A 15,424-nucleotide genomic window follows, 5' to 3' on the forward strand; every position below is an offset into this window, starting at 1 on the left:
CTGTGCATTCCAACAGAGCACACTGCCAGCGCTGATGTAGTGCCTTGGTTCTCAAGCTCTGGTGTGCATCAGGGTCACCTGACAGCTTGTTAAACCATCTCTAGGCTTCACCCCTACCGTATGTGACTCAGTAGATTGAGACGGGGCCTCAGAATTTGCATTTCTCTCAAGTTACCAGGGATGCTTATGCTGCTGGTCTGGGGACCACACTTGCAGAATCACTGGTGCAGTGGTCACTGTTCTGCACTGCCTGCCCAGACGCCCTGTGGGACTGAGGGACTTACTGCTCCTGCCTATGGGGATGCCACTGGCTACAGCTCTTGTCCCCTAGCTGTTGGCCCCTTTAGGAATTGCCCACAGCTGAAGAGAGCTTTGGGCCTAAGGTTCTACCCCTTCCCTAGCACAGCCTGTATACAATAACTGATGGATAAAGGGGTAAAAAGGGACCCCTCACCCCAGGGTGAAGACTCAGAAGGGCCATCTCAGTGTCAGAGTCCCTGAGGGGTTGACTACAACCCTTGTCAAGACTGCCTTGCTCCTCAACATTCCCCCTCAGCTTATACTGTGGCCACATAGGCGCTCCCTTAGGACCATCAGGAAAGGACAAAAGCAGACATTGGTTCATGGGTAGGTTTGTTTGGTGGGAAGGAGCAAGACAAAAACAAGCACAGCTGCAGGAATCCTACTCAAGGGTTACCTTGAAACACAGTGGTGAGAGGAAATCCTCCCAATGGCAGAGTCCACTGACAAGAGCAAGTCACATAGCCAAACCCCAAGTCAGAGGGGCAGGGCTGTAGACTGCATCTATGGGAGGCACTCAAAGCTACCCAGCAAAGGAGGCAGGTGCACGATTTTATTACAGGAGAGTGGTGAAGAATTGGGAACAATTCAGTCTGTCAGAGGTTGGGTGGACAGTACAGATACGCAAACATTTTTTTTTAATGTTCATTATGTACATTAAAAATGTTTTTTAAACATCTTTACTGGAGTATAATTGCTTTAAAATGGTGTGTTAGTTTCTGCTTTATAACAAAGTGAGTCAGCTATATGTATACATATATCCCCATATCTGCTCCCTCTTGTGTCTCCCTCCCTCCCACCCTCCCTATGCCACCCCTCGATGTAGTCACAAAGCACTGAGCTGATCTCCCTGTGCTATGCAGCTGCTTCCCACTAGCTATCTGTTTTACATTTGGTAGTGTATATATGTCCATGCCACTCTCTCACTTTGTCACAGCTTACCTTTCCCCCTCCCCATGTCCTCAAGTCCATTCTCTATGTCTGCATCTTTATTCCTGTCCTGCCCCTAGGTTCTTCAGAACCTTTTTTTTTTTTTTAGATTCCATATATATGTATTAGCACACGGTATTTGTTTTTCTCTTTCTGACTTACTTCACTCTGTATGACAGACTCTAGGTCCATCCACCTCACTACAAATAACTCAGTTTCATTCCTTTTTATGGCTGAGTAATATTCCATCATATATATGTGCCACATCTTCTTTATTCATTCATCTGTCAGTGGACACTTAGGTTGCTTCCATGTCCTGGCTATTGTAAATAGAGCTGCAATGAACATTGTGGTACATGACTCTTTTTGAGTTATGGTTTTCTCAGGGTATATGCCCAGTAGTAGGATTGCTGGGTCATATGGTAGTTCTATTTTTAGTTTTTTAAGGAACCTCCGTACTGTTCTCCATAGTGTCTGTATCAATTTCCATTCCCACTAACAGTGCAAGAGGGTTCCCTTTTCTCCACACCCTCTCCAGCATTTATTGGTTGTAGAGTTTTTGATAATGGCCATTCTGACTGGTGTGAGGTGATACTGCATTGTAGTTTTGATTTGCGTTTCTCTAATGATTAGTGATGTTGAGCATCCTTTCATGTGTTTGTTGGCAATCTCTGTATCTTCTTTGGAGAAATGTCTACTTAGGTCTTCTGCCCATTTTTGGACTGGGTTGTTTGTTTTTTTTGATATTGAGCTGTATGAGCTGCTTATATATTTTGGAGATTAATCCTTTGTCAGTTGCTTCGTTTGCAAATATTTTCTCCCATTCTGAAGGTTGTCTTTTCATCTTGTTTATGGTTTCCTTTGCTGTGCAAAAGCTCTTAAGTTTCATTACGTCCCATTTGTTTATTTTTGTTTTTATTTCCATTTCTCTAGGAGGTGGGTCAAAAACGATCTTGCTGTGATTTATGTCATAGAGCATTCTGCCAATGTTTTCCTCTAAGAGTTTTATAGTGTCTGGCCTTACATTTAGGTCTTTAATCCATTTTGAGTTTATTTTTGTGTATGGTGTTAGGGAGTGTTCTAATTTCATTCTTTTATATGTAGCTGTCCAGTTTTCCCAGCACCACTTATTGAAGAGGCTGTCTTTCCTCCATTGTATATTCTTGCCTCCTTTATCAAAGAGAAGGTGACCATATGTGTGTGGGTTTATCTCTGGGCTTTCTATCCTGTTCCATTGATCTATATTTCTTTTTTTGTGCCAGTACCATACTGTCTTGATTACTGTAGCTTTGTAGTATAGTCTGAAACATTTTTTTTAAATATGCAAAGCACGATGATGTAGATTTGAGAGGGTATTACAGGGATACAGAGAAAGGGCATTTACCCCAGTCTGGAGTGTGTAGCAGGATAAGGAAACATTCTGTTAGGAAGTCACATCTGAAATAAAAGAATAGGATAACTCCAGGCAGAGTTATCAAGGTGGAGGATGAAGATCTGTGGAGTGTCAGAGATGAGGTTAGAAAAATAGGGAGATGACTAAGTCACGCTATATCTTGATGGCCACAAAAAGGAATTTGAAATTTATACTGCGACACTGGAGAGCCACTGAGGGGCGGTAAGCAAGGTTCATGATCAGACATAGGTTTAAAAATAATTATTCTGGCAGCAAGGTGGGGGATGGTTTGGAGAGCAAAGACTGGTGGGGAAACAGAGACGAATGTGCAAGTCCTGGAAATAGTTCAGGCAAGAGATGGTAAGAATAACAGTCCGTCTCCCTTAAGAACTCAGGCTTCCTGAGACAGACTAAGTCTGAATCCTGTGTCTGCCATTAAGGTCAGGGGCTAAGCCTTGCTAAACCTCAATTTCCTCATTTGCAAAATGAGTATAATAACAGCACCTCCTGATAGGGTATTTGTGAGGGTTGAATCAGAAAATGCCTAGAAGGGGATTAGCTCAGCGTCTGGAACGAATAAGCACTCAAGTGTTAACTGTAGCTGTTATTTCTGGAGAGCGTGAACTGGTATAGAAATAGGAGGGCTTGAAAGGAGGGAAATTGCCACCTGCCGTGAAGGAACATGAAGGAATGAAAAAGGAGGTGGAAGGATCACCCAGAGCGTGAGTGCAGAGGTGGAGTTGATTCAGGCCTACAACCTGGCTCTGCTCTTAGGAACATCCATCCCCAGATTCAGTAAATATTTCCTGGGCAATGACTCCGCGCCATGCAGCGGGATCTGGCCGTGACCCACACACGAACACAAGACTCTTGGTGTTAAGTGGTCTCCCCTCAGGGTCTGTGACGTTGTAAAATCACTCCAGTCTGAAAGCATTCATTTGGCAATGTCTTCCTTTTCATCCCGTGTGGGCTCTACTGTCCCAGTTCATGTCTTCATGACAAGACAGTTAATAAAGTTAAGAGAAATAAATATATTCTGTCCTCCCTTAAAAATCACCTGTGGGAGGGTTGTAACTATCTGAGGATATAAAGGTGTTGCTTGGAATTCAAAGCCTTTCAGCTGTTTGAGAGGTTCTTTGAATCTTAAAAGCAACCACGGAAGTAGTTGCAAGTAAGTGACCTGCTATTTATCTACATGTGTTTGCAAAGTTCAATTAGTTTAAATACTTCATTGCTGCTCAGTATGATTTTGCGTGGGTTTTGCTTTCTGTATATGCAGGTACATTGCTGATTCTTAGCTGTTGGGACTAATAGAAAATAAAAAAGTTGATGTGAACTACAGCAAAGCATTTGTCCTGTTGGGAGGGTTTCTTATTACAAACCTGTGTATTTGGTTCTGTAATCTTTCCTCATGGGCCAAGCATCACCTTCTCTGGCGGTGTAAGTACGGGCTGCTTTATCTGTGCTACAGGAATCCGTGTGATGTTCATGATATCAAATTTAATTGTACTCCCCCAAAACCCTTCCACTGCCATGTCACTTGCCTGTGACAATACAATTATTGTTACAACAGTACTGTAACCAGTAAGCTGCCTGGAAATGTGTAAAGAAAATTGCAACCACATACTGTCCCAGCTTTCCTTCCCCATGAGGAAAGTCCTGGGAGATTAAGGACACATGGACCCTCCTTTTCCTCTGCATACATCACTCTCTCTGCGAGCTCATCCCAGGCTCCCGCCCAGCTTTTTGAATTGTGCTTCCCCTCAAAGCACAGCTCAAGTCCCATTATCCCTGTGCAGATTTCTGTGCTTCAGTCTCTTCCTACAACACAGTCTGTGTGCTAGACTGCCTCTGTGCTGGAGAGGGGAAGGTATGGAGGCAGGATGGGAGGCCGGTGTGAAATAAACAAAGACCAACCAAATCAGAACAGGCAAGGGCTGTTTATTCAGAGCTTGCTCTAGCAAGGAAGTCAGCCATCATCACTGAGACACAAAGGTAGGTAGAGGAGTGGGAAAACTTTATAGTGGAAAAGGGGGAAGGCGTGCCCTGACTGGAGGCTGTTGGCCTGGGGAAGCTGTGGGCAAGCTAATTAGAAGCTGGGCATCCCATGTGATTGGTTAGGGATGCATATTTGACTTCCTCTAGTTGATCCTAAGTTGGAAGTAGGAACAAAAATTAGGGCAGCTGTCAGGTATTAAGTAAGTCCTGGATGTTTGGGGCCAATTGTTGCAAACGTTTTTGTTAGGGTCCCTGGACTGTTGCTAGAGATAGTGGTCTGACCTCCTACAAGTCTGACTTACAGATAGCAGGCTGGCTCTTTGGGCTAGTTTCTGTAGATCACAAGTTGGTTTCCTAGACTGGTTGCTGCAGATTGTGGGTCAGAATTCTATTTTTACATGTGGTTTGGCCATTGTTCATTTGTATATTCAGTCTCTCACAAGGGACAAAGCTCACATAATGGCCAAGTGAGTTACTGAGGTCAGTGGGGATAGAGAAGAAGGAATAAAAGTACAGGATTTGGTAACAGGAAGGCTTCACAGATCAGAATAGTGGTTAAAACTCTACTGTTACTGTTACTATAGTGGTTAAAACTCACACTGCTTGCATTTAAATCCCAGCTCTGCCATTCACCTATTGAACATGAGGATAATAATAGTACCTACCTCATGGTGTACTATTGTTAAATGTAAATTAAATTAGTTATTATAGTGAAGTGACTAGAACAGTTCCTGACCCAAAGTCAGTGTTAGCTATTCTTGTTACCCTGACAAGGGTGACGTCATTAGCTGACAGCCTGTCAAGAGGGGACCAGGCTTTGAAGCAAACTTTGGACAAGTTTGCACCTCCAGGTGAGGCTAAGGAGTGAGACTGATTTTTCTCTCTACCTTGTATACTCCTAAGGGCACCACGGCATGTGTACTTGCTAAGGAATGAATGTTTGTGCCCCCTCAAAATTCATATGTCGAAGCCTTAATCCCCAGTGTGAAGGTATTTGGAGGAAGTGCCTTTGGGAGGTAAATAGGCTTAGGTAAAGTCATGAGGATGGGGTCCCCACAGTGGGATTAGTGTCCTTATAGAGGAGACCAGAGAGCTTGCTTTCTCTCTCTGAGTACATGCACCAAGGAAAGGCCATGTGAGGATGTAACAAGAAGAGATATCTGCAAACCAGGGAGTGGGTTCTCACCAGACTCTGGACTCTGCCAGCACCATCATCTTGGACTTCCCAGCTTCCAGGACTGTGAGAAATAAATGTTTGTTGTTTAAGTCACCCAGTCTATGGTATTTCATTATAGCAGCCTAAACTAAGACGAGACTTCCTCTTGTTTTGGTTAAGGCATCTCTTTTAATTTGTAATGGTTACTGTACCCCACCTCCTAATGAATTAGCAACACTACCCCTCAGGCAAACAGCATTATTGGTCTGAAAAGTTAAATTACCAGTGCCATGAGTAAAATGCAAAATGAGTAAAAAAAATAAAAAGATTGACAATTTTCATCTTAAAGATATCTTACATGTGTTTAGTTCTTTATGGCTTACAAATACTTTTTTGTTGATAGTGATTTCAGGCAAATAAAATAATTACTTTTGACTGCTAAGGAATGCAGAGCATGGATACTAAATTACAAATTCACACAACCCTCTCTAATAGCTAGTTTTCAGTTAGTTAGCATCCTAGAACTTTAAATTTACACTGGTATTTTCTAAGTAGCTGATTTAGTTTTCAAGTATGACTCATAAACACATATTAATGCTAATGAATTATTTACTAACCTTGAATCTTATGAAAACATCTTGTCTAACCTATATTTATTTGTTCATATAAGATCTACTTTAAAGTCTTTCCACTGATGGATGAAGTGAATGGCAAAGAATCTGTGTAAACATGTACTTTCTCAAGTACTATTGTTACCAGAGTTGCCAATAGACCCTTGCTCAAAACGTACCAACCCCTCTCTTGAACAGAAACTAACATATATCTTTAAGTCACAGGGTTTGGACACAAAGAAAGGAAGCTAAAGAAAGAGAAAAGCAAAAACCAGATAGAATCATTTGAAACCAAGACAGCGATGAATCTGACCTCCAACAGACCCTGACTTTACTATTCTACACTGATTTTACTACATTAGCAAACTGAATGACACACCTACAGGTGGCCATGACCAGAAGTCACTAACCAAAAAAGGAAGAAAATAGGTAGCACCCCATTTCCAGGAAAGCCCCACCTCTTTCCCAGAAAACTAATGCATAAGCCTGCCCATCATTACTCTCACTCCTCCCACCATTGTCCTTATTCCTTAAAAGCAAATCCCTTGGCCAGACTAGCGTCCAACTGGGGGTCCATACAACCTAATTAGGTAATGCTATTTTCTATCCTTTGATCATTTCACTGCAGATAATAAGAAAGGAAAGGATGTGGTAAAATACAAAGAGAATCTTAAAAATCAACCCCCCTTTTATCCCTGTGAATTGTAGTCTTTTATTTAAAAGAAATTTAAGAAGACTGATAATTTATTCCATGCACGTATGGATGAACTGTCATCTGTAGGATGGATAGCCTTGCTCAGAAAATAAACACACGTTAAATGCTAGCCGAAGTCATTAATTTTCCCAACAGTCATAAACATATATTAAAGATGTAATGAGCAGAAATTTGTTTTACCATCATTATGTAGAACAAGAAAGATGGACCTCTTAAAGAGGACATTAAATGCCTACTGAATAAAGGCCAAAATCGGCTCTGCTCTTCCCTTGGAATTTCTATTAGGCTAAAGAACATACAGCAACTAACCATTCAATTTGCTGACAAAAGGGAAGCAAGCAAAATTCTAAAATCATGGTGATTTAATACATTTGCAGAAATGTATCACATTCTTTATATTTAAAAAATAATCCAACACACCTGTGGTTTGAAAGTGCCATATATTCCAGCATTTTAGCCAATATTGCAGTTAAGTTGCTAGGCTATTTCACTAAGGAGTTTTGGTGTCCTATGTCTCTGGATTCTTACCCAACCATTTGAAGCTGGTGCTCCTGTGATTAAAACCATTCAGTAAGGATGCTTTACTAATTAAAAAGAAATTTCCTGTCAATTAAGTATTATCTTTTCATTTACAAAAATGTCAAAATTCTTGGATGTTAGCCTGTATGTGCAGGTATCTTAATAACAAGGCAAATAAATATTGGTTGAATCACTGGCTGATTAAATGAATCTGTCTCAATTCTGCTGTTCCTTTCATGGCTACCAGTGAAATTAGCTGATTCCTAGATGGACTTAAAATTCCAGCCATATAATCTTCAGGGTGCCTTGACTTTGCTTAGCAATAAGAAAAACAGTAATTTTGATGGAGTTGCTAACTCTGGATAAAAGGAAGAGCTTAGCTTTGTCACCCTATGGTATTTTGTCTCAAATGTGTAATGTTTGCCCTTTTATTTCAAAAGAGGATTTATTTTACCCAGAGTTGATTAAACCTCATGGATATTTGCAGTTTTCAAGGATTCACAACACTTTCTTCTCCATGTGTTTGCAGACTTAGTTCATCCCTTTCTTGTGAATTTTCTTCTTCAGTCTGTCCTTTGGCCCACAGTGGATGAGAGCAGAAAGAAGTAGAGATAAGATTCAAACAAACCTATTTTGCAAGTTGCTCTGGACTGAATATTTGCATCCCTCCAAAATGCGTATGTTGAAATGCTAACCTCCTAGGTGAGGATTTGGGGAGGTGGGCCTTCAGGAGGTGATTTGGTCATGAGAGTGGAGCCCTCATGAATGGGATTAGTCCTTACAAAAGTGGCCCCAGAGATACTCCTCGTCTCTTCTTTCCACCACGTGAAGTTATAGCAAAAAGATAGTGTCAAGGAATGGGCTCTCACCAGACCCTGGACTGGCTGAATCTGCTAGTACTTTGGACTTGGACCTCCCAGGCTCCAAGCTGTGAGAAATACATTTCTGTTGTTTACAAGCCCTCCAGTCTCTGGCACTTTGCTATAACAGCCCACAGGGACAAAGGCGTGGTTGAGGAGAGCTCTGGTGAAGATGTGATGCAGGCGGTTGACAGCGTTGTCATAGCTAAGTTTGCTGGGCTACTGGAGTTCTGCATTCCCAGTCTCTCCAGCGTCACACAGGGAGCCCCACTCGGGCACACTGGAATCAGTGATGGCTACAGCTTTGTCAGGCTTTCTATTAGACATGTTCAGCCAAGCTTGACTTCAAGAGCAGGAGTCTCTGACATAGTCTGATGGCCAATTGAAATTTAGAAAATTTAAGCTTCATGAAAGTGATGGCATACGACCTGATTCTACAAAACGAATACTAATACCTGCTAGTTGCTCTGATTATTAACTTCTATGAGTCCTGGAGCTGAGTTCCCATCTAAGTTTGTTTTCTTTTTAATTTACTTTGGATGACTGTTAGTTTACATATATATATATATGTGTATATATATATATATATACATACATGATCCATAAAGATAATATTCAACCTCATCCAGAGTCCTTTGCCTTTACCAGGAAGGAGTAAAAACAACCAATAATCTGGGTAAATGATAAGGGCTGTGGATTAATGAAATTAGTGGATTAGTGACCAATATTCTATTCTCCCATGTCAGTAAAAAAAAGCTCAGCACAAATACCTTTCTCTTTCTGTTAGAAGAGGCAGCCTGTTTAGATGGCAAGCAAGAATCCAGACCCTGTGACAGGATAACAAAGAGGTGACACAGGCTCTATGCACTATGAGACCAGGGTTTGAATCCTACCCCAGCCTCATATTATCTGTGGGTCCTTGGGCCAGTAACTTAACCTCACCATGCTTTAGTTTCCTTATCTTGTCTGGAAAATGGGGATATGAAAATACCTATCTTTAGGGTTGTTCTGAGTATTAAGTGAGACAGTACTGCCACAGAATAAGCATCCAACAGATATTTGCTTTTAAAAAGTGGATTCCAATCCTTATCTTCTAGAAAACATCTATTGGAAACAGCTTAAAATTATCACATCTTCTCCTGACTGGCATTCTGGGTTGGAGGGCACCCCATGCTTGTTACAAGGGTGGTATGAGAGCCCCAGCGGAGGAGTTGGAATATAGAGGACGAACATTATTCATGCATGAACATGATTTCCCAGGGAGCAACGAGCCACGTGGCAGCTGGCTGATTCCTTAGCTTCCCTTGAAAAGGAGAAAAGTACAAAAGGTGGCCTTTTTTGCGTCAGTTTTCCGGCAGGAAGATCTACCCAGAAATCCCACAGACGTGGAAAATCAAGCCGGTCAAGGCCCAATAAAATGCTAGACCACCCAATTTTCTTCCAATTGCCTTGTCAGTCCTTGCATAATTAAACCAGCCCAACTGATGATAAGGTCTCCCTTCTTGAGTTGCAAAATAGATGGAAATAAAGGAAAGGAGAAAAGCACATAGCTACATTCAGGCTCTTCAAACTGCAGCAGCTTTTATAGCTTTCCAAATACTTAAAAAATGTTAATTGACACGCTATTTTTTTTTCTTAAAAAAAATTCAACTTTACTGATAGCTAATATATCAATTGATGCTGGTAGCCACACTTGTCTGTACATGAGTTGTGTTATAATGGTAAGAGAAATCTCCTGAGAGGAATCTGTGTGCTGTAGGGTGACACACTGCTTTTATTTATCATCTTTCCAAGCAGACTAAAGTCATAGCAAAGGTGTACTCCTTTGACCTAATATAGGAAGATACAGGAACAGCACAACCATAGTAAATTTGTGGCAGAGAGAAGAAAATGTTTTCCTTCCCAGTCCTTTCTGGAAAGTACCAAAGACTCCTCCTCCCATGAGAATAGACAATATCTACTCACGCATTTGGTCAATGAGAAAATTGCATTTAGGCCATTTGATAACAGTGCTTTCAACATGTACACACACTCCCGCTCGCCCCTCTGCAGACTCATAATTCTTCTGGATTATTTGTTCTTGGAGAAAACTAAGCACAGAAAGGCAGGAGACATAGCCCAGGGACATAGATAAATATGTCTAATTATAGACTGAGCTATTAGCATGACATGAATTGCAGTTTCTGAAAATGATCTGACAGCCTGAGAAAGCTCCCCTGTCACTGGCCTCGCCTGTGTGTTAGTGAGCAGGGCCCTGCAAGGAGCAGTCACTGCTGTGACACTTCCTAGCTGGTTCTGCAGCTCCAACGTGTCAATGTCTTCCCCTTTGCTTTGCTCATGAAAATGAGTTCCGTATTTCCAATCACTTCTTTTTTAGGGACTGAATACAGCTGCTGGCTGTGCTTTCCTGGGTGTTGCTGATGTTTCTCAGTTTGCTAGTCAACAGCTAACACCCAGGTGGACACAGCTGAAGGCAGAGTCCCATTTGTCCAAAGCCCTCCGCTCACCCCCCACGGAGAACTGAAAATCTGCTCTGCAGCACCTCCTACTCCAGGGAGATTTCCTGGTCCTTTATTCCTTTAACCCTCATCATTCATTTAGATCATATCAAACACTAGTTCATGCTCAAATTCCCTAAGTTTGGTGAATACTAAGTGAACATTAATTTGTCTTCTCTTTGGATTTTATTTTATAGCATTAGGACCAATGATGAGATTTCCCCCCTCTATTTACAAGGCACCCAATCCTGTCCAGGAAAAAAGGTAAAGGATTTGGGTGCTTGGGCCTGGACCTGGCACGTGTGGTGTATATACATGGCAAATAGGATTTTTCACAAATGTGAAATGGGTGCTCAGCCTCTGGTTGAGTTTATTTGGGAAAGAGGCTTTTAAAATATTCAGGGACCATTTTGGAAACAAATACAGACTATGTGGAATGGAGCGGGAGTAGGGGTTACCTCTGTAAAGGGGTAGGATTTAAACATTATTAATGTACTTTCTTTTAGCATACCTGAGTTTTTCACCTTGGTCTGGGTTGGCCCAAGATATCTATCTAAATGCAGGGATGGGGAAGGGTTTGAGATATATTATAGAAAGATTGCAGAGAGAAAGCTGGAGGTAATATTTAACTGCTCCCATGCAAACTGGGATTTCACAACAGAGCAATAGCCCCGAAAACCAGGTGGCTGTTGTGATAGAGATTTGCTGAATGCTTTCACATATTTATTCTCACTCGCTTTTAGTACGTCCATGGCCATGTCTGGAAGAATTATATTACCCAATTTTCCTCTAGTGGGAAGACAACCTTTCTGTCTTTGACAGCAAAGCTAGGAGCCCTGATAGCCAATGACATAAAACCTCAGGGTTTGGGCTTAGAGAGGCAGGGGGTCTCTTCTCACCAGCAACTGGGAAAGGAGTGAGACCCTCCCTTACACACAATTGGACTCTATTCTAGGGATAGAAGCAGAGAAAGGGGGAGGGGAAGGGCTACCTAAATGACTAAGCTTTTTTTCTTTTTTCTAAATTACCTAAACATTAGCTGAAGGGTTGCACATACACACACACAATAGATCAGATTAAATTTAAATTGGATTGGACAGTTAGTGAACCGTGTTCTTTCTAACTAGTGGTTAGAGACTTGGGAGAAATGCCAGGTCAGAATCCTGCTAAAGGGTTTGGCAAATGGGCAGATTTATGCTCCTCATTTGCAAGACAGATGCCACTATCTTTAGGACATGCTGAAGCATTCTTCCCCTTTGCCAAATTCTAGTACCTCTGAGAGTGACTTGCTTTTTAATTGCTTTTCTTTTCATCCTTTCTTTAAATTTTATTTACTTATTTATTTTAAAAGATCCATCCTGCATCTCTTTGAGGAAAATGAAAGCTCATATTAAGCCAAATATAAGCTGCACTATAAATAACCCAGATGCTCTACCAAGTTAGACACGAGTTTGTAATCGTTTGGGCTGTCAACTGGTTTTGCTCAGAAGAAGCTTCTGGCTGAGTTTATTTGGGAAAGGGGCTCTCTTGACATTTATAGGGACAATTGTAGAAACTAATATGGAATATGTGAAATGCGGGCTGTGACATGGTGCTTCCACAAACAAGCTTGTGTCGTTTGTAGAAAGATGACAGTGACATGTTTCCCTAATGCCTCCAAGCGTGATCTTGGGGTCCTGTGGGTCCTGGTTCTCAGACACCCCTTCCCTTGAAAGGAGGCAGGACTCAGTTCAGAGTCAAAGGCACCCAGGTTTGATTAGTAGCCCCCTCATTTCATTGCACTGATGTCATTAGATGAGACAATCCATGTAGAATTAAACCTTCCACAAATGGAAACTGTTGTTCTTGTAATCTTCATTTTTTACATGGTAACTGAGTATGGATCAAAGGTAATTTGAGTTTTCCTCAAATAGCAAATGTTCAAATAAGCAAAATTCTCTAGCCAACTTGCTTGTAAGCATCCATCCTGTACTCTTGGAGTCCCAGGGTCAGAAGTCCAGGAAAATGGCTGATTTCATGTCCATACATATGACAAGGTGATGACAGGAAGAATCGTAATTGATAGCATTTATTGAGTGCTTAGTGTGTGTGAGGCCATGTCCAAGCACTTCCCAAGAACTCTCTCATTTAATCTTCAGAGCGACCCTATAAGTCAGGTACTATTTATCATTCTCATTTTATAGATGAAAAACCAAGAGATTGGAGATACCAAATAATTGCCCAGGGTCAGCAGCCAGCAAGTGGCAATGCTACATGAAAAGCTAGGAGACGAGAGTCAGGTGACCACAGAGCCTAACACCTAAGCAGTCAATAACCCCAGGAAAGTCAAGAAACAATCTCCTGTCTCATGGTTGGTGGGAGCCTGTTGTTGTCTTGTCCCTCTCCATTCTATGGGCAAAAGGACCCTAAATCGAACTCTGCTACAAATTAGACGTGCAGAAAAAATACAATGTCTTTTTTATGTCTACAACCTGGTCTTTCCACTGGTGAGCAAGGACACAAACAACTAAGGGTTCCACCCAGAAAAGCCGTGACAACTAAGATGTAGATTGGGCAGAAAGATAAAAAGAGAAAGTAGGTTTGGGAGGCTCCACTGGGGGACAGGAGGACTTCTGAACTGCCAGAGAAAAGCCTAGGAATCCTATGTACTCATGAAGAAGGAGAGAACTGTACAGAATGGATGAGGGCCAGAGGGAGAAAAGTAACAGGCACAAGAGCTTCCCTCATGTAATCTGGGGATTCTTGCATGTACGTGTTTGTGGTGTAAGTAAAGGCTCTGCAATCACAGAGAGGAGAGATCCAGGAAGGACTATGTAGGACAGCTTCTATTATTACTATACATATCCACAGGAGTGGATATGTATAGTAATAATAGAAGCTGTCCTACATAGTCCTTCCTGGATCTCACTTTACACTTGTATATCACTTTACAGCCTGTAATGTCCTTTCATATAATCTCACCAGATACTCCAGCAATAACTGTTCCAACCTTAGGTCCTTTTCCATGTGGGTCACTGGAAAGCAATTAGCACATGTAAAGAAACCAAGATGGCAGACACTTCATGCTTCAAAGCTAATCATCTCCCAGTAGTTTTATTTGTTCATTTGTTTTTACATAAATTGTCCATCGTGAATAGAACTGGGGACAACAAAGGTTACAGCATATAAAGCCATCCTCGGTGACATTAAAATGCTGATCCTTGTCCTCTGGGGAGGCCCTGCCTGGGTCAGCCCTCACACATGGTTCCAAAGCTCATAAATGAATCACGAGACCTTCAACACATCAGTCTCTTTTATAAGGGAAGCACAAACAGACCCCAATTAAGAGTTTTCTCATTGTTCTTCCAGGCTGTTTGCAAATTTGAACAGGTTTTAGTCATGGATGGTATTGGGTGGCTGTGACATATGCTATTTTGCAAAGGGTGGGTACAGTTAACCACCGACTTTGTACACATGGATCACCCAGATGGTGAGGATCACGCTTTCCCATACATCTGCCCGATCACCCTGAGGTCAGGATGTGTGCTTCTCCTCTCAGCACCTCTCCTCCACCCCAACCAGCTGGGAAGATTATCTTTGATTTTCAGTTACCCATTAAAATGCTTCCTTCCTTGGGAATTCACCGCTCACATCAAGCAGTCCCTACCCCCACCCCTGCCCCCACCTCCTATCAGATGAACGACAAGGCAATAAAAGATGTGAAGCAATGATTATTTTACCGAGAGTCAGAGGGAACAGCATACACAGAGCACCACTTCATTTAAATTGGCAGATTTCCACTTGGGGAAACGTGCCAAACACTGGCACAGATCGAGCTGGCTGCCAGTGGGGCTGAGTTCCCAACACAGTTGCCTGGTGGCAGTGACACATCCCCAAGGCGGCTCCAGCTGTGGCCGACTGCTGTGCTTCCTGCTACAGAGAGAAGTTCTTCCTGGCCCTTCAGAGAGCAAGTGGGCCCTTCATGGGACCAGATGCAAAGCCACCTTTCCCTCGTTTTCCATATTCCCCCATGAGTCCAGTTTTAGGGCTTCTACTGCCCGCATGCACAACTGTCCTGATAGATGTTTAAAAACAATACACACAAATGTCTGTCTGTCTGTCTATATGAACATATATGCATATGTGAATATGTATGCATAAATATATGTGTGTGTGTGTATATATATATATAATATATATAATATATATATATATATATGAATCTCAAAAACAGTTTTGTCAAAAGTGAGACTATGAGTTTTGATAAAATCTCATGTTAAAATAAATGCTGGAGAGGGTGTGGAGAAAAGGGAACCCTCTTGCACTGTTGGGGGGAATGTAAATTGATACAGCCACTATGGAGAACAGTACGGAGGTTCCTTAAAAAACTAAAAATACAACTACCATACAACCCAGCAATCCCACTACTGGGCATATTCCCTGAGAAAACCATAATTCAAAAAGA

Source organism: Lagenorhynchus albirostris, chromosome 18 (assembly GCF_949774975.1).
Source record: "Lagenorhynchus albirostris chromosome 18, mLagAlb1.1, whole genome shotgun sequence".
Classification (NCBI taxonomy): Eukaryota; Metazoa; Chordata; class Mammalia; order Artiodactyla; family Delphinidae; genus Lagenorhynchus; species Lagenorhynchus albirostris.